At 51.8% G+C, this 19,082-nt stretch overlaps 1 protein-coding gene and 2 pseudogenes across 1 annotated transcript in view; 1 reads left to right on the top strand and 2 right to left on the bottom strand.

Moving 5' to 3' along the window:
• The window catches only part of MIDEAS (mitotic deacetylase associated SANT domain protein), a 186,019-nt gene that overhangs the window by 107,733 nt on the left and 59,204 nt on the right, over positions 1–19,082 (top strand). The gene's annotated exons all lie outside the window — the stretch shown is intronic.
• LOC142601876 (acyl-coenzyme A thioesterase 6-like) lies at positions 4,852–9,169 on the bottom strand (annotated as a pseudogene).
• LOC142601875 (acyl-coenzyme A thioesterase 5-like) lies at positions 11,545–15,400 on the bottom strand (annotated as a pseudogene).

The raw sequence follows: 19,082 nt of genomic DNA, 5'->3' as shown, positions 1-19,082 counted from the left end.
CTTCCAGAGAGATCTCTCTCACAGCAGCCTGAGAGCTCTTAACCAGAGACACCAGCACCACTACTTTTTCTAACACCCCGTATTGTACAGTTTCTGCAGCTCAGCCATCAGAGATGTTTCCATTTGTGATGAGACATTCCCTGTAAATGTGGTGAAATCTCTGCACCAAAAGATGCATATGGTGGAGGTTCCTTTAAAGTATGGGCTGAAGACGGTATACACATGGGGAGACCACAGTTAGATGGAGAGTACAGAAGTTTATTTTAAGTTTACAGGCCACTGGCAAGATAAATGAGCCTATTGCATATGATCTGTTCAATTAGGATCAATTCAAATGCTCTCCCTTTTCTCAATGCCTGATCAAAAAAGAGCAGGGAAATTACAGAAAACGTGAACCCAGTTCTACTCACAGCTGTAGATATATCAAGCTGTGTTACTGGGGTTATACTGGTGCAGGTGTGAACAATATTAATTCAATAAATGAAAAAGCATCTGTCAATTCAGGTCCTTCAGACCTGGGTGTGCTTGCTGGTGGGGTAGAATGAAGCCTAGATCTCTTGCCAAGCACCATCCTAGTCCTCTGAATGAGCCTTACACTGCCTTGTCCCCCATCTTAGATGGCCAGCTGGTTCAAAATGGACTCCTTGCTCCTGGTGAAGGGCGGAAAGGGGAGGAGGATATGTCTAGCATTTACTTTCTTTGAGATTGCAGACATTTTTCTGGTTTGATTAACAAAACACTTGCCTTGCAGAAATGATCTGCCTGCCCAGTGATGAAGAAGAAGTGTCTGTCAAGAAGAGAGGTCTCCCCAGTACTCCAAAGGCTATGTTGAAGGCTCAGTCAGTTGACTAATGCTGAACTGAACACCACCCAAGGCAAATGCCAGCCCAACTTCTTAGCTGGACTTCAGGTACACTGAGAGATTGCACAGAGGACACAGGGGTGATTGCAGCCACCAGGGTTTCTGCTCCATTAGCTCCAGGCATGCCCCTGCCATGTCCCATCTGCCACCCTGCCTCCTGACACCCTGCTCCCTGCCCAACACTGGCAGCATAGGCAGGATGCTGCCACTTTATTAGCGTGAGGAATGATTCTCTCAAATCAGACTGCTGTTGCTGGAGCCGAAGGGTGGCACAGCTCTTACCCACATTCAAAAGGCATTTGCACGATTGGCTTTTGCTGCCAGATGACCTGGACGCCAAATGCCCCAGGCAGGCCACTGGAGCCATGGCATCGCTTATGATCCTGTGTTTCTTATCAGTGATTGGGTCAGTTGTCCTGTGGGCGTGTAGTTGCTCATCTTTCCTACTACCTCTACAAAGCTTTATTTTATAACATGTTGTCAGACTCCATTACTGTTTGGAGCACACCATCCCAGAGAAAATGGTCCCCACTGCACTCACAGCGTAGTAAATACAGATGGGCCATTACCAAGTTGGAACCGACCAGACCTAACCGCAGCTTCTAAGAGTTACTCATCTATCCAGATCATTAGCTAGACATCTCCTGGCCTCAAAGGGAAAAAGAGGGACCCACAGCCTCTCAGCCACCACCATACACATCCCTGACCCTCCCGTCCTGCACTGCTCCACTCCAGCACTTTCGGGCACAAGTGCTTCTGGAGGAACAGGCGGGTGTGGCAGGCATCCCCTGCATATATGCCAGGCATAGAGCCCAAGCAAGCCTTGCCTTGGCTTACAGCATGTGGAATGTTCCCCTCCATTAGCCATGGTGCGGCCTCTAGAGTATGAGACACTTCCCCAGGGCCATCAGACCAGAGTTGACAGAGGGCTTGTACCAGGTGCAGTTGGACCACAGCACCTCATATCTACCCCATTGCCTGACGGGGCTGACAGGCTCTGGTATTTGGTGAGTCTCAGCGCTCCATAGTGGGGGGTCCTCCTCAAAGCAGCTGGTCCTTCCGCACACCCTCCCACACGCAGGCAGGGAGATTGCAACTGAGGGGCACGCGCTGTGCTGGGAGACATCAAGGCTGCCGGGAGCCCTCGCTGCAGCCCCGGCAGCGCCTGTGGCAGGGTGGGCTCAGCACAGCCAGTCCCCCGGCACCGCAGGAGCATGTCCAAAGGCAGCAGCTGTGCCCAGGCCCCGGTGCCTCATGGCCGCACAGGCCGTACCTGCTGTCGGGCCAGCTGCCACAGGGGCAGTTGCCAAGTGGCAAGTGCAGACACAGGGCAGGTTCTTGGGAGCAATCTGCCTTCAGGCCTGCTGGTTATTACCCTTGCAGGAACAGGACCCAGGGAAAGGTGCAGCTGCAGCCCCACACCTGGGCTTCTCTCCCAAACTCAGCAAAGCTGCAGGCTTCCTTTGGAAAAGGTTGCCCCTTTGCCTGAATTCATACATGTGGGAAATTGGCAGCAATGGTTTGGGTGTTAAAAAAAATATACTGGACATCACCTGCGTGTGGTGAATAGGATGAATCCAGACACTTAGTAGGACATCTAAGGACTAGTACTTAGCACTGGGGTACTAGGGGTATACCCAGGTTTCTGACTGACTGACTGATCAAGGACTGATTCTGATGTGTCAGCCATCCCTTTCCTTCTGGCAGCCATCCTCAGGCCATGATCAGATTGCCGTGTGGGGTTCTCCTGAGGGGTAAGGTCCAAGATGTGATGAGAGGAAAACCACACAGAGGAAGTGCCCTGTGGCAGATAACGTATGGTCACTTAGAGGAGCAGAGCTGTCTCATCCATAGACAGATTGTAATACAAGTGTATTCTTGCATTTTTCCCCTTTCCTCCCAGTGGAGGAATATCGACAGTAAGGCCTGAGAAGAGTTTTAGCTAGCCTTTGGAGGAGAAGTTTTCAGCTGGAATTCCAGGTGAATTTGCAAGGTACATTTCCTGCTGCGGGCACGACAGCTTCACAGTTCCACTCCCCTTCTGTGAACCTCTTCACCACCATGAGGTCATTTTGGAAGCCCATTTCTGACTGAACTGCTTTAGGTCACATGGAGATGTCATCTCTAGAGCAGGGAAGCAGAAAACAAAGGACAGGTGTGGAAATTATGAAAGCCTCCTCTGTTTTCCTGGTGAATATATCCCAAGGAGATCTTCCATATGTACGACTGTAGAGAAGATCACAATACCAGTTGTCTGAACATGTTTTCCACTCCAATGCCAGATCCCCAGTGACAAAGTGTGACATCAGAAGGTTTAATGAGGGCTCTCGCAAGCGTACACATTATCAGTAGGCTCAAGGCTATCACAGCTTGTGCATCTGCCATGGTGGAGCAACACGGGCGGCTCACCAACCCTCCCTCCTCCTCGATGGGAGAAGCCCCTGCTTGGAGGCTGCTTATCTGTGTGTGGGTATGGGAAATTCTAATTGCTAGGAAACATTAGGAAATCAAGGAATTACCTGTTTTCTCTTTATCAGCACCATTGCACTATAAAACCATCAGTACCCAAGAACAGTACCATTGGATCCAATATTATAAGAAGCCACAGAACATATATGCTCCAAATAAACACTCTAAATTGAAGACCCCTCAGAAATCAAGGGAATTGGGTGAACTTAATTTTGATCCATCTCTTCATACTTGATTGCATATATACTAGAAAGTGAGAGACCAAGAAAGCAGAGTTACCTGTGTGGTTAACAATGCAAATGGCTTGCTTTTCTAAATTTTGCAAAAGATGCCACGTGCTTTTGGCCAAGATACATAGAGTTTTCCTTGCTAGCCATTGTGTGTAAAATAAGGGTAATCATAGTTTTTTCACCTTGCCTTGGGTTGCAAATTGAAGAGTATTAATACTTAAGAAATACGGAGATCTTCAGTGCTGGAGGACCTTAGAGGAGGATGAAGTATTGCTATTGCAAGCGTTATTTGTAGCATTATTATGCATTCCATGTTCCATTGTTGTTATGAAGAATTCAAACATGCACGGAAAATGCATTCCTATTTTTATACAGGGAACAAAGCACGAAGCAGATAAATTAATTTCTTATTCTGAAACAGAGTGATCACTTTGTCACCAGGTCTGAAATCCTCCAGAACGTTTAGGCATTTTTCTCCGTGGGAGTCAGTGTAGCGATCCTGAAGAGAAGACCATTGTACCTTGGGCAGTTAGTGACCCACAACAGAGTTAACCGGAGCACGCCCAGGCCTGCGCTGTGCCGCGCTGTCCACGCAGCGTGGCCGTCAGGCCTGTGCCGTGCCGCACAGATCCCCTGGCCGCAGGAAGAACTCAGCCAGCTCTTCCTTACGGAGGAGCTCACAGGCAGCTCCCTCCCAGTACCTGCATGGCCTTGCCTTTATCGAACAGTGCAGCAAGATGTTCTCACGCAAACATTGTTTCTGTTTGACTGTAGACATGATAAGTAGAGCTTTTGCCTTATATAAAAATCTTACAATACCTTGAAAGACCAAAAGGGGAGAATCTCTGCTATGGACCATGTCTGCGTGGTGTGCTGCGTGTGGGTCGGAGCCCTGTTACATGCTACACCGCTTGGGGTTCCCAGCATCTTAAGGGATGTCTAAGATTATCTATGCTATTCTCTTCTTAGAGCGTTAGCTCTAATAAATAGCATTTTTCGTAATACCTTACAGAACACGAGTGCCTTTTTTCACTGGGCTCACAACGGACCAGCACCTCCTCGTGCAAAACATTTGGCGCAGTCGGCAGGTCTCTGAGAAATGCCTTTCTGGAGAATAAAGAGAAGAGAAACTGCCTGGCTGGCCTCGCACAAATCCGTAAGGGGGATTTGCAAGGTGTTTGGCCCAGGCGGTTTCCCCGGTGGATTTAGACACTGAGGAGGCATTATCAGAATGCCCCACCCCAGCTGAAGTATTATGCTCTTAGAAAACAGTGGGCAGGAAAGGAAAAGCTAAGGAGAATTTGTGCTGCCTTTGGTTGCTATTAATATGCTTGAAATGGAGATGGGGTTGCAGAGCCCGCCCGGATGGGTTGTGCGTCTCCCGCACAGTAACTGTGCCTCAGCTTTCTCTAGTGGGATCAGGCTTTGGTTGCCAGGGGCTTGAAAGGGGTCAGCAAAGATTTCAGAACAATCAAGAATATTGGAACCAATGACCTTGACCTTTTGTTCATCGAAGGGCAAAGGGGGGATGATTTTGTCCTTGTAACAGAGAGGAACAACTGTATTGGCCACAGGGCCGTTGAGGGAAACAACGGCTGTGATGTTCTTCAGGAAGGCGGCCATGGCAAGAGACAGATCAGCTCCTTTGGAGTAACCGAGCAGGCCAACCCCTGGTCCCTTCACCTGGTAGACAGGAGGAAAAACCCATCAGTGCTCAGCTGAAAAACACAATGGCTAGATCCTGGAGAGGGACGTTGTATAATGCTGAGAGTTTGCAAAACCCTGTGAAGGAGTTGATGGCAATGATTAGCTTTTCTTCTGGAGAAGTGCCAAGCACACCCCCTCTTCAAACCGTTGCCTTTGGTAATGTTCCTCTGTGCACTGAGATTAGCCAAGAGAGGGGTACCATGTTTTCACCGATTTGAGGACAGGTTGTAGGACATAGCTAAGAGTTACTAGTCTTAGACACTGACAGATGCTCTTTACTTTTCACTTTTGAGACTGTAGGAGGACATTTGGTGGCAATTCATGAAGGCTCTCTCCTGCACAACCTTCCCACCTTGTTAGGTCTCACCTACCTCTTGTGAGATTGCTTTGTGATCTCTCTTCACCAGTGCATCTCTGTTGACCGTTCCTCTTTCCTAGAGCCCAGGCACCCAACCCCTGTCAGATGGAGCCAGGTGAGCTTTCAGCAGCTTCCTCCAGAGATAACTCGGGCCAAGTGACAGGCGCTTTGGAGAAGAAGCACTCCCAGGGGAACCCAGTGGGACATGGAGGGTGCTCCTACCTGTGGGTGCTGCAGCATATAGTTCACCGCCTCTTCAAAATATTCCAGGTGGAGTTCAGTTGGGTCCTGGGGCAGATCCTCATATTTGAAATAAGCCAGGGCCAGTGTGGCAAAGCCATGATTGGCCAGCAGGCTGGCTCTGTGCTCAAAGAGACCTCCTGCGTAGCCGTGTATGTCGATGATTCCTGGGAAGGTGTCTTCTCCTGGAGCAGACAAGACGAAGAGCAGCATTGCCTGAAATGACTCCTTTTCAATGTTTCTCTGGTTTAGAACGCATCAAACCAGGTACACAACAGGAACTGCAGAGGAATGGCTTTTGGGGAAAGGACATTGCCAGTCATTTAGCTGCTGAAAAAACCTAGAGTGTGTTGCAGGGGAAGAAAGGCTGAGGAACAGAACCTCTTGGGTAATGTGCAAACCCTTATTTGTTTTAGGAATCAGCAGTGTTTCTGCATTGTGCTGAGGGCCAACGGGCAAAGACTGTCTGGTGAAGGCATCTTGTGCCACTTTCTCTTCTCCCTGTAAGCAGCCCTGTAACAATGACCACTTCACTTGGCACTGTAAAAATCCTCAAGGTATCATGATTAGATAGGTGTAATACTATGAACTAGAAACTGTAAGCATTTGTGTTTGTATTGTGGCTTTTGAGCATTTGGGATCCCTTGAAAAGTGGTGAGTGGGATCCATCCAACCAGCACTTCATCTCTTTGGGGATCGTGTCTCTGACTGTGATGACTATCAAATTCCATATATGACGCCATGGGTATCTCACTGGGTGATCAGAAGATCATTGTTTGGATCTTCTCTTCTTGTCCCAGGATCCTCTTTTCCTCATCCTGTGAAGATTCTGCTCCTGTCCAACCAGGGCAAGGGAATGAGGATGCTCTGCATGTTGCATTCCTACAGCCTGATGGGTTTTCAGACTGCAGCGCCCATGGAAGCTCCACAGACCCCAGGCCAGCGAAGGTGCCCCTGGCCATATCAGGAGTGGGTGAGACCCAGCTCACCCCTACTTGTGGCTTCAGAAGAGCCAGAGGCCTGAGTGTGCTCATGCCTCCCACTCTGCCGGAATGCCTTCCTGCCATGGTCTCACACCCCGCACCATGGTGGCCTGTGAATCCTCAAACAGGGCTGCTGGTGGAAGACAGGAACGTGCTGCTGGGGGTCATGGAGGAGAGGGAAGTGCACAGCATCTGCTTGCTCTCTGTGCTTTGGACTGAGGAGAGCCTTACTGTCCAAAGCAGTACTGTGCTCTTCCTTCTGCCGCTGTTTGCATGCAGGCAGCAGCACATCTGGCTCTCCATAAACCGTGAGCATTCAAAGCAGTAGCTGTGCACCCCAGAGGCCAGCAGCGCAGTTGCCTGTGGCCCATGGCCCAGCTAGGTGTAGCAGGGCTCTGTGGCTTGCACTGAACATGCACAGAAAAGGCGGTAATGCTGAGTAAGGCAGCGTGGGTGCTCGAGGAAAGGGGGGCAGTACTATAGCAGAAGTCCTTTGAGCTCTCCACCTTTACTGGCCTTAGGTTGTTTTCTGAGGAGTATCCAACTCCTGAATCTGAATGTAGAGGACTCCCAGGAACACAGATCACGATGGGAGTGTCTCAATGCAGGACAACTGGAGTGTGGTGAAATGATGGTGATAAAACACATCTCCAAATGGAACTGCCTAACAGAAATACTGACTACAGGCCAAGCTTACAATCTTGCTAAGCTGAAGATTGGCTGTGGTGGCAGCAGGATGAGAATAAATTCCTCCTATCCTGTGTCTAGGAGACGGTTCAAAGCTCCAGGGAGCACGGCAAGGGCCTATCATTTTAAAACACACACAAAAGGACCGGATCAGGAGACACTGAGAAAATGCACCAGCCTTTGGCTTACTGTAAGTGCCTCAGCTCAGGGGAAGCAGGACATTTTGGATACAAAATGTATGCAGGTGGCGTCTTCCATCTCCTGGTCAGCAGGTGGGGGTAGAGGTGAGGCAGGGGAGGGAGTCCTAGCCTCCTGCGGGTGGGATGCTGAGCCTGTGAAATCAGCCCTCCCACACTCTGGACTCTGGCAGGGAAGTCTCTGTGTAGCTGCCCAGATGCAGCAGCCTGGCGGTGCCTTGGGCACCTCTTACACCTCAGAAAGGTGCTCTGTGCCTTCTCCAGAGCAATTAAGTTACTGCCTTTTCCTGCTGGAAAGGTTTCATCCCTGTAAATGTTCTTGAGCTTCTCCTCTTTCCCCTTTCATGAACTGATGATATCCACAGGAACTCAAACATGGGGACTGTGGTCACTATATAGTTAGTTGCTACTGTGCTGGGGGCAGAGGGAGGATCCCCCAAACTCTCCCAGTGAGGAGGACTGCCAAGGACTGGTGCAGAGCCCCTCTCCACCACTCTCTTCTGCAGCTTCTTGTCTCCAACGCCCTCCTGGCACGCTTCCGCATGCTGCACATTTCTCCATGTTTATAACCTCAAGCTCTTGGGCAGGAAGAGTTATTCCTCCACCTGCTTCTGCAACCATGTCCTGGCACCCACACGGCCAGGTGAATTGGGAATGATGGTCAGGCTGGTCGGTGGTACGGGAGGGAGGGAGGGAGGGAGAGAGGGAGAGAGAAAGGGAAGGACAGAGGCTTTCATGGACTCCTCTTTGCAGAGGTTATGGAACAGCTTGCACTGACAAAATACTGGTTTAGGGAAAACAGGATGGCCACAGCCAGTACTCACCCGGGGGCAGGAAAAGCGTTGCCCGGATCCTCCCCTCTCGCACCGGGACTCTCCGCACCCCCATCTCGCAGGAACGCCCGCTCGTGCTGCGCCTGGGCCAGGAGCTGCCCGGGGGGGTCCCCGTGGCCCTCAAACACCTCCAGCTGCAGGGACAAAGGGGCTCTGCATGTCCCACTTCACCATACACCAGAAGGGCTTCTGGGGCTGCAAAGCCCAGAGCAGCCCCATGGGCTCCAGGCCGGAGAAGCTGCCTCCCGGCAGCGCGGGGCAGCGGGCGAGGTCCAGCTCCCCGTCGTCTCCCGCCTGGTAGCGGGCGCAGGCCTGGAAGAGCTCGCCCATCTCGTCCTGCAGGGATGTCCGTAGCGTGACCTGCTGCCGTGGGCTGAGGCCCTGCACTGTGATGGCCAGCGGCTCATCGAAGAGGCTGCGGGCGGTGGGCGAGAGGCGGACGGAGGGGGCCATGGAGGACAGGCTGCGGGCAGAGGTCATCCTGGGGATCCACGTGGGGCTGCAGCGCTGTGGGACTGCAGGCACGGGGCTGAGCCAGGGCAGCTGCTTCTGCCAGGCACAGGAGTTCACCTGGCACAGGGAGCGGGCAGTGACCTGCCCCATGGCTCCTGGGTTGCTGTCTTCACTGTGTCTGCGCTTAAGCTGAGGCTTCTTCTACAAATGCAGCTTCCCACACACAGGCAAGGGGAGGGGAATTGGGGCAGGAGCTGTGTGGGCCCACACAGCGCTGGGAGATGTCAAGGCTGCCTGGAGACTCCAGTGCAGCCCTGTCAGCGCCCACAGCAAGGCGGGATTGGCACAGGCAGCCACCGGCATTGTGGGAGCATCTTCAAAGGGTGGCAGGTTTGCCCAGACACTTGTTGACAAATAGTGTGTTTATCTGCTGTGGTGGCAGTTCTCTAAACCAGGCCTGCTGGTTAATATCCTTGCAGGACTGGACCCAGCCTCAGGTGCAGCTGCAGCCCTCCTGCCTGGGCTTCTCTCACAGGCTCTGTCTTTCCTCTCCTGAACTCAGCCAAGCTGCAGGCTCCCTTCAGAAAAGGTTACCGCTTTGCTGCATGCAGCCCTGCAGGCAATCGGCACCACAGTCTGGGAGCATTTTGGCAGCTTGTTCCTGCCACCTCCATGGACTGCTGTTCCTGGAAAGTCCACCCCCATGACATGATCCTGAACCCAATAGGGCATTGTCATGTGTGACCAGCTGCAGGCATGGGGACAGTGGTGGGGCAGCATGGCAAGGTCTGTCGCAGAGCTCCTCTCCACTCCTCTCTGATCCAGTTCCTGTCCCATGCCAGGGCATACGGTGAGAGGTCTCCTGCAGCAGCAGGAACTGCCAGGAGTCGTCCCAGGAGGATCCTGCGCTCAGCCTCTGGTGTCAGGCTCCAGCCAGAGCAACGGGGCAGGAAGGGACCATGCTCAGGGCTCAGGCCCCACCTGCTTCCTGGGGGAAGATGTTGTGCAGAAGCTGATATGGGATGGGAGCCCACCTTGCTCAGCGGGGGCATCCCAAGAGAGGCTGGTGCCACCCTGTGCTGGGGTGGGCACATGGGGCCATGGCCTGGGAGCATCTCAGGGGGGAGAGAGCCCCACGAGCCCGGTGCCGCTCTCCTGGCATCTCCTGGGACTTGCAGTCTTTGCACCTCTCACCAGATGACAGCAGCTTGTGTGGCCACCGGCTGCCCCAAGGCTCCCATTGTTGCCTCCCTCCTGCTCTGCCACCTGCTCTTCTTGCCCACACCCAAAGAGAGTGCCTCACCTGCGGTAGGGCAGGCCCGCAGGTGTCAGCCAGCACTGCTGATAACATCCATTATGAAAGCTGCCAGGCAGGGAAATGCTGCGGTGCCCTGAATGAAGACACCCAGGTGCAGAAAACAGGCCAGGGCTGAGAGGCAGCTGCCAGCTCTGAGGTCTGCCCCAGCGTGCCAAGCTGGCTGAGAGGACACCTGCAGCGTGGAGACAACCAGGATGGCTGGTTCAGCAGGGCGGTGGGAGATGGCATCCACGAGGGAGGTGGCAGCCCTCCAGGACTCACAGGGATGGTGGCCCCTGGCAGGCTGGAGGAGGACAGAGCATTTGGGCGTGCAGGTGGCAGTTTGTTGCATGCTGATCGATGTCTTAGGGTGAGTGTGGCTGCTCTGCTGAGGTGAGGCAGGAGGCCCTCGGGGCTTTTCCACCCACAGGGCCCTGCTCCTACAAGTTCCACCCTGGGGTGACGGAGTGGTGGGGATGCAAAGATCCCTGCTCCTATCCAAAGCACAGCAAATGACTCCACAGCTTTCAAATCTCAGTCTCTTTATTACAATTCTCGCCCTAATAACAAAGGTGAAAAAGTTCCACGTGCCGTGGGAGCAGATCACCATGGCTGCAAATTCAGCAGAATGGCTTTTGGCATGGCATCTTGGGGCTAGAGGTATCCACGAGCCAGAGCGCTGAAGGGAAGATGCAAAGCAGGCACAACCCCTCCGGAGGGTTAACCAGAGACACGCCGGCATCCTGGCTATAGCATCCATTCTTACACGCTTCCAGCAGCGCAGAGGTCAGAGACATTTCCATTTGTGATGAGACATTCCCCATAAGAGTGGCAAAATCCCTGCTCCAAACCTAACATTTGAGAGGTGTTGCTTTTAAAGTATGAGCTGAGGATAGCGTGTGCATGTAGAGACAAGAGTGGTATGGAAAGTAGCGTCAAGTATTAGAAGAACCGAAACTGCCGGAGAAAGGTAATCGCGCATTTTGCACGTGATCTGTATTATCAAGGGCCAGTGCAAATCTATTTGCCATTCCTTGTCTTGACACTTGAGCAAAAAAGTTTGGGGGAAAAGAGAAAAGGCAAACCCAGTTCTTTTCTGAGTTATGGATGTGCAAAGTCTTGGAAGATACTGTAGCTGTACTGGTACAGCTGTGAACAGGGTTTGATGTGATAAGTATGAAAATGTCTGTCAAGTTAGGTCCTTATAAAGCTATGTCTTTTTTGCACATTAGTTGTCATTTAAATATTTGTTGAAAAAAGCCTGAATCCGTGGCCAAGCATGAACCTGAGCTGCAGAATAAGCCCTGAGCTCCCCACCCCAAATTACTTGCTTGTGAAAAAAAAGATGCTTTCCTATGGAGTACAAAGGGAAAAAGGGAGGGTCGATGCAGTGCCCTGTCCCAGGGTAGACAAAATCTGAAAATTTGCCTTCCCCTTGAGCCTGCAAAAGCTTGCAGACTTCAGTAGCATAATACTCACTTTTGACAAGATGGTCATCTTGTCCCGCAATGAACAGTAACTGTGCCTCAGCTTTCTCTAGTGGGATCAGGCTTTGGTTGCCAGGGGCTTGAAAGGGGTCAGCAAAGACTTCAGAACAATCAGAATATTGGAACCAATGACCTTGACCTTTTGTTCATCGAAGGGCAAAGGGGGATGATTTTGTCCTTGTAACAGAGAGGAGTAACTGTATTGGCCACAGGGCCGTTGAGGGAAACAACGGCTGTGATGTTCTTCAGGAAGGCAGCCATGGCGAGAGACAGATCAGCTCCTTTGGAGTAACCGAGCAGGCCCAACCCCTGGTCCCTTCACCTGGTAGACAGGAGGAAAAACCCATCAGTGCTCAGCTGAAAAACACAATGGCTAGATCCTGGAGAGGGACGTTGTATAATGCTGAGAGTTTGCAAAACATTGTGAAGGAGGTGATGGCAATGATTAGCTTTTCTTCTAGGCAAGTGTCAAGCACCTCCGACACAGAAATTTCTTCCACTGCCATGAAAAATGTTCCCTGGTACTATGACGGACACCAAGAGAGAGCAAGCACAATGACACCATTTGAGCACAGGTTGCAGGAGACAAGTAAAACTATTCAGAGCAAGTGTGGAAAGGTTTTTGGCCGTGCAAACCTATAGGGATTGTCTTTGTGAGAAGAGACCAGGGGCTGCCCCTGTGTTGGACAGAGGCAGTTTCAGTCAGCTCCAAATGGACCCGCCGCTGCCCAAAGATGTGGGAGGCAGATGTTTTTAGTTTTGTTCTTATTTCTCACTATGCTACTCTGTTATTAACTGGCAATGAATGAAATTAATCTTCCTGAAGTCAAGTCTGTTTTACCTGTGGTGATAACTGGTGAGTTATCTCCCTGTCCTTATCTTGACCCACAAGATTTTTCATCTTAGTTTCTCCACCAGTCCTGTTGAGGAAGGGAAGGGAGAGAGCGGCTTGTTCGACCCACCACAGCTAGATACCGGCAAATGCTTTTTACTTTGTATTTTTCATACTAAGGGTTCATATGGGGGCATGTGGTGACAATTCATGAAGGCTGCTTCGAAAAATGCATGTCTCTCCTCCACAGCCTCCCCACCTTATGTCTCAAGACAGCATCTCTGTCACTCCAGGTGACAGTACCTGGATGGTGCCATCCTCTGCCCTTTCCAGTGCATCTCTGTTTGACCGTTCCTCTTTCCTAGAGCCCAGGCACCCAACCCCTGTCAGATGGAGCCAGGTGAGCTTTCAGCAGCTTCCTCCAGAGATAACTCGGGCCAAGTGACAGGCGCTTTGGAGAAGAAGCACTCCCAGGGGAACCCAGTGGGACATGGAGGGTGCTCCTACCTGTGGGTGCTGCAGCATATAGTTCACCGCCTCTTCAAAATATTCCAGGTGGAGTTCAGTTGGGTCCTGGGGCAGATCCTCATATTTGAAATAAGCCAGGGCCAGTGTGGCAAAGCCATGATTGGCCAGCAGGCTGGCTCTGTGCTCAAAGAGACCTCCTGCGTAGCCGTGTATGTCGATGATTCCTGGGAAGGTGTCTTCTCCTGGAGCAGACAAGACGAAGAGCAGCATTGCCTGAAATGACTCCTTTCAATGTTTCTCTGGTTTAGAACGCATCAAACCAGGTACATAACAGGAACTGCAGAGGAACGTCTTTTTGGGGAAAGGACATGACCAGTCATTAGCTGCGAGCTGTTAAATGACTGCAAATTAACTGGCAAGACAGTGAGTGGCAGAAAGACAGATACCACCTGCATAAGATGCAAATCTATCTTAGTGCTAATAATTGGCAGTTATTTCAGCATTTTCTTTAAGCTCCAGTCGCAGAGATGATCTGTGCGGTGGCTTTCCTCACTCTTCCCCTTCTCACTCTCAGACCAGCCCTTTCACCACCACTTGGCTTATTTTAGTTCGTAGCAGATGTCCCTTGTAATGTGGCTTGGAAGGGAGAAGAGGAGCCACGGGGAGAGGTCAGCTGAAAACCTCTACAAAGTTCAGCTCAGATCCTTGGGATTTGCTTTAAGTTTCACTCTACTTTCACTTCTACTCCCACAACCTAAAGGAGTCTTGAAGCAGTTTCGGGATAGACTGTGCATGCCCAGATCACCATTTCTACTGCTAAAATGAGAGAAAAGATGAACATCCATCAGTTAGCAGACATAACATAGCCAGAATACGAGCGTGAGATGTACTGGCCTCTGCAAGTGTAGGATCTCCAATCCTTCTTCTCCTTTGCAGAAAAACTTTGATAGGTGCATTGATAACCACATCCTCCGCATAGTAAAAGAAGGAGTATCAGGCTTTGAGCTAGAACATAAGGTTGAACTAATGACCGTTGCTCGAAAAGTAGCCCCTGCAGAAGCCAGACCATGATACAAATGTGCTATACGCAAGAAATGCAAAAAAGAGTCCAGTAACAGAGTAAAAGAAGCATAAGGACATACAATCCCACTGTCCTCCCCAAGTCTAAGGCGACAAAATTGACTGATAATAACCAGCATGGTCTTCAAGAACTTCAGCAACAAACTGTAAGAGTTTGTGTGTGGGTTTGAGAACTATGGGAACGGCAATCAGTATAATCCCAGCATCATCTGAATCGGAAAGCGCAGAGATGACAGTGCAGGCAAGTACTACCAGAAATAGAACGTCATGAGTGGGACACCTCAGTGCAAGACAACTCCAGTGTGGTGGAATCTCAGTGGAGAAAAAAAAAACAACCTCTGAGCAAAATTGTGTAAAAGAGATTGCCTGACTATGGCTGGAGCTATGCTGAAGACTGGCTGTGGGTAGGGTAGGGGTGAAGCAGGGGAGGGAGCCCTGGCCTCGCTGCTGAATGGGATGCTGAGCATGTGAAATCAGCTGTTCCAGTTGGTTCCCTGCTCAGAAACACCAATTCTGTCTTGAGAATGACTTTTTGCATTTCGCCTGCCACAGCCCCAGCAAGGGCACGAAGTACTGGGACCGGGCACAGGGCACTATGTGTGCAGCCCATAGCCTGCAGCACAGTCCCCATGCCTGGTCCTGCTCCTGCTCACCCCTCCAACCCTCCTCCTCCCCACTGGAGGGCTGACAGCTGCCCTGGCACAGCAAGGCCCTGGCCAGCACTGGAACAACAGGATGGCACAGCCAGTACTCACCCGGGGGCAGGAAAAGCGTTGCCCGGATCCTCCCCTCTCGCACCGGGGACTCTCCGCACCCCGTCCCGCAGGAACGCCCGCTCGTGCTGTGCCTGGGCCAGGAGCCGCCCGGGGGGGTCCCTGTGGCCCTCAAACACCTCCAGCTGCAGGACAAAGGGGCTCTGCATGTCCCACTTCACCATACACCAGAAGGGCTTCTGGGGCTGCAAAGCCCAGAGCAGCCCCATGGGCTCCAGGCCGGAGAAGCTGCCTCCCGGCAGCGCGGGGCAGCGGGCGAGGTCCAGCTCCCCGTCGGTCTCCTGCCTGGTAGCGGGCGCAGGCCTGGAAGAGCTCGCCCGTCTCGTCCCGCAGGGATGTCCGTAGTGTGACCTGCTGCCGTGGGCTGAGGCCCTGCACTGTGATGGCCAGCGGCTCATCGAAGAGGCTGCGGGCGGTGGGCGAGAGGCAGATGGTGGGGGCCATAGAGGATGAGAGATGTGGAAAGGCTGGACAAGAGAAACCTCATCTGCCGTGACCACAACCGTGCTCGGCAAAGCAAGCTGGAGCAATCTGCAGCTGCTTCTGTGATCCGCTCAGCTGCACCATGGTTGTATTTAAGCTGGATGTCCTGGCTCCTGTGCCTGGGCAGCCAGTCACCGAGAGCTGCCTCCTCCTACTGCCCTGGCAGGGACGGGACTGCCAGCTCCCCTCCCCTCTCTTCCTGCCCCCATGCAGCTGTTGTGAAGCCAATGGTCCTTGTATGCTTCAGAGAAATGCTGTACCTGTGCCCCAAGGGGTGGATTATGATAGCAAATAAAGCCCTCCTCTCTCACAGCTCTCCTGTCCTGCACAACTCCTCTTGGAAAATTGGTGGATGTGCTCCCTGTAGCTATGTTTGTGTTTCTGCACTGCTTGGAAGCATGTGAGGGAGCCCTCAGCATGGTCCTATTTTGTAGGACCTAGCAGGTAGGCAGAGGCATCGGGCAGGCTCTCAGCAGATTTTCCTTGCCCATGAAGATTTCTTTTTCTCTCCCTCTGAAAGTGTCATGTGCTTTCTTATTTGGGATTTATACGTACGGTTCAGCATCCATCCTCCCTCATAAAGCAATTTCACCTTGTGTGGTCCAAAGAAAAATACCCTGCTCCCCACGAAAACTCAGCTAATTACTTCAAGGAATTCTGACCCCATAATTCCAAAGCAAAAAGGATACAGCACTCTTCTGAAAGAAGATTGTACTGACTGTAAATCAAGCAGAAGATCTTGTAGGATGACCAAGGCATCTTGGTTCAAAAGAAGCCCCCAGTCAGAGCACGCACTTCTGAAGGGGAGATGAACCCAAGGCACAGAAGACACCAGAAGAGCTGGTTCCCAGCAGCCTGAGAGCTCTCAACCAGAGACCCTGGCATCCCAGTTATAACATCCCATATCGTATCCTTCCTGCAGCTCCGTGAGATTTGAGACTTTTCCATTTACAGTTAGGCATTCAGGGTAAACTTGGTGAAACCCCTACACTGAATTATGCATTTCTGAGGGGGTGTTTTTAAAATACGAGCTGAAGGTAATAAGCATGCAGAAAAGAAGTAAACTCTTTTTTTCTCTCGTTTATAGGTATGAAAACCCAATTCTGGACAGGTCATACAGTGGTGGCACATGATGTGCTGGGAGATGCCAAGGCAGCACTGGTGGCCTCAGCACAGCCAGTCCCCTGGCACCGCAGGAGCATGTCCAAAGGCAGCAGCTGTTGCCCAGGCCCGGTGCCTCATGGCTGCACAGGCCGTACCTGCTGTCGGGCCAGCTGCCACAGGGGCAGTTGCCAAGTGGCAAGTGCAGACACAGGGCAGGTTCTTGGGAGCAATCTGCCTTCAGGCCTGCTGGTTATTACCCTTGCAGGAACAGGACCCAGGGAAAGGTGCAGCTGCGTCCCTCCTCCCTGGATCCGGGATTCTCTCATAGGGTCTCCCTTCCTGCTCCCAGCTGCAGGCTCCCTTTGGAAAGAGTTGCCCCTTTGCTGCATGCAGACCTGGGGGAAATTGTCCCCACAGTCTGGGAGCACTTTGGGATGGACTGATTCCCCTGGACAGCCCAGACAGCTCACCCAGGGGACACGACCCCACATGCAGCAGGGCATCACCATTGTGAAGCCGGTGCTATGCTGGAGGAGAGGGAAGCTCCCACTTGTCCCCAGCCCGGGGGGCCTGTGACCTGCTCCACATGGGGCCAGCTGCAGGCATGGATATGGGACACTCACTGGACAGCATGGCAAGGTCTGGCACTGAGCCCCTCTCCTGTCCCCTCTGCCCAAGCTCCTTCAGTCCCCCCTGCCCCTTCCCTCTGGGGAAGATGTTCTGCAGAAGCTGATATGGAATGGGAGCCCACCTCACGCAGTGGGAGCATCCCAAGAGAGGCTGTGCTGTGGTGGGCACCTGGGCATCTCAGGGGAGAGACAGCCCCACAAGCCTGGTGCCACTCTCCTGCCATCGCCTGGGACTTGCAGTCTTGTGCCTCTTGCCAAATGACGGCACCTGGGTGGGCCGCGGGCTGCCCCAAGGCTCCCGTTGCTCTCTCTCTCCTGCTCTGCCATCTGCTCTTCTTGCCTACGCCCGGAGAGAGTGCCTTATCTGTGCTAGGGCGGGCCCACAGGTTTAGGCTGGACCGGTTGGGAGCATGGATTACAAAATATCCCAGGTAGGGAAGGGCCTGGGAGTTTCATTTGCTGCTAATTCTCTTCTATCAGTTCTGATCTCTTACATAAATTTGCAATCCAAACACAAAGCAGCAGGTGTACATCCTTTGAGAGAAGATTGCAGAACAGCTTTTGGATGACCAGACCATATTGGGGCCAGAAGTGGAAGTTAGCAGCCAGAGCACATCCTTCCAGAGGAAGGTGAGAGGTGAAACCCAAGGCACAGAGGACACAGCTCTTCCAGAGAGATCTCTCTCACAGCAGCCTGAGAGCTCTTAACCAGAGACACCAGCACCACTACTTTTTCTAACACCCCGTATTGTACAGTTTCTGCAGCTCAGCCATCAGAGATGTTTCCATTTGTGATGAGACATTCCCTGTAAATGTGGTGAAATCTCTGCACCAAAAGATGCATATGGTGGAGGTTCCTTTAAAGTATGGGCTGAAGACGGTATACACATGGGGAGACCACAGTTAGATGGAGAGTACAGAAGTTTATTTTAAGTTTACAGGCCACTGGCAAGATAACTGAGCCTATTGCATATGATCTGTTCAATAGGATCAATTCAAATGCTCTCCCTTTTCTCAATGCCTGATCAAAAAAGAGCAGGGAAAATTACAGAAAACGTGAACCCAGTTCTACTCACAGCTGTAGATATATCAAGCTGTGTTACTGGGGTTATACTGGTGCAGGTGTGAACAATATTAATTCAATAAATGAAAAAGCATCTGGTCAATTCAGGTCCTTCAGACCTGGGTGTGCTTGCTGGTGGGGTAGAATGAAGCCTAGATCTCTTGCCCAAGCACCATCCTAGTCCTCTGAATGAGCCTTACACTGCCTTGTCCCCCATCTTAGATGGCCAGCTGGTTCAAAATGGACTCCTTGCTCCTGGTGAAGGGCGGAAAGGGGAGGAGGATATGTCTAGCATTTACTTTCTTGAGATTGCAGACATTTTTCTGGTTTGATTAACAAAACACTTGCCTTGCAGAAATGATCTGCCTGCCCAGTGATGAAGAAGAAGTGTCTGTCAAGAAGAGAGGTCTCCCAGTACTCCAAAGGCTATGTTGAAGGCTCAGTCAGTTGACTAATGCTGAACTGAACACCACCCAAGGCAAATGCCAGCCCAACTTCTTAGCTGGACTTCAGGTACACTGAGAGATTGCACAGAGGACACAGGGGTGATTGCAGCCACCAGGGTTTCTGCTCCATTAGCTCCAGGCATGCCCCTCGCCATGTCCCATCTGCCACCCTGCCTCCTGACCACCCTGCTCCCTGCCCAACACTGGCAGCATAGGCAGGATGGCTGCCACTTTATTAGCGTGAGGAATGATTCTCTCAAATCAGGACTGCTGTTGCTGGAGCCGAAGGGTGGCACAGCTCTTACCCACATTCAAACGGCATTTGCACGATTGGCTTTTGCTGCCAGATGACCTGGACGCCAAATGCCCCAGGCAGGCCACTGGAGCCATGGCATCGCTTA

Source organism: Balearica regulorum, chromosome 5 (genome assembly GCF_011004875.1).
Source record: "Balearica regulorum gibbericeps isolate bBalReg1 chromosome 5, bBalReg1.pri, whole genome shotgun sequence".
In the NCBI taxonomy this organism is placed as follows: Eukaryota; Metazoa; Chordata; class Aves; order Gruiformes; family Gruidae; genus Balearica; species Balearica regulorum.
Note: the sequence above shows the minus strand (reverse complement) of the source record. Positions and strands in the feature narration are given on the sequence as shown.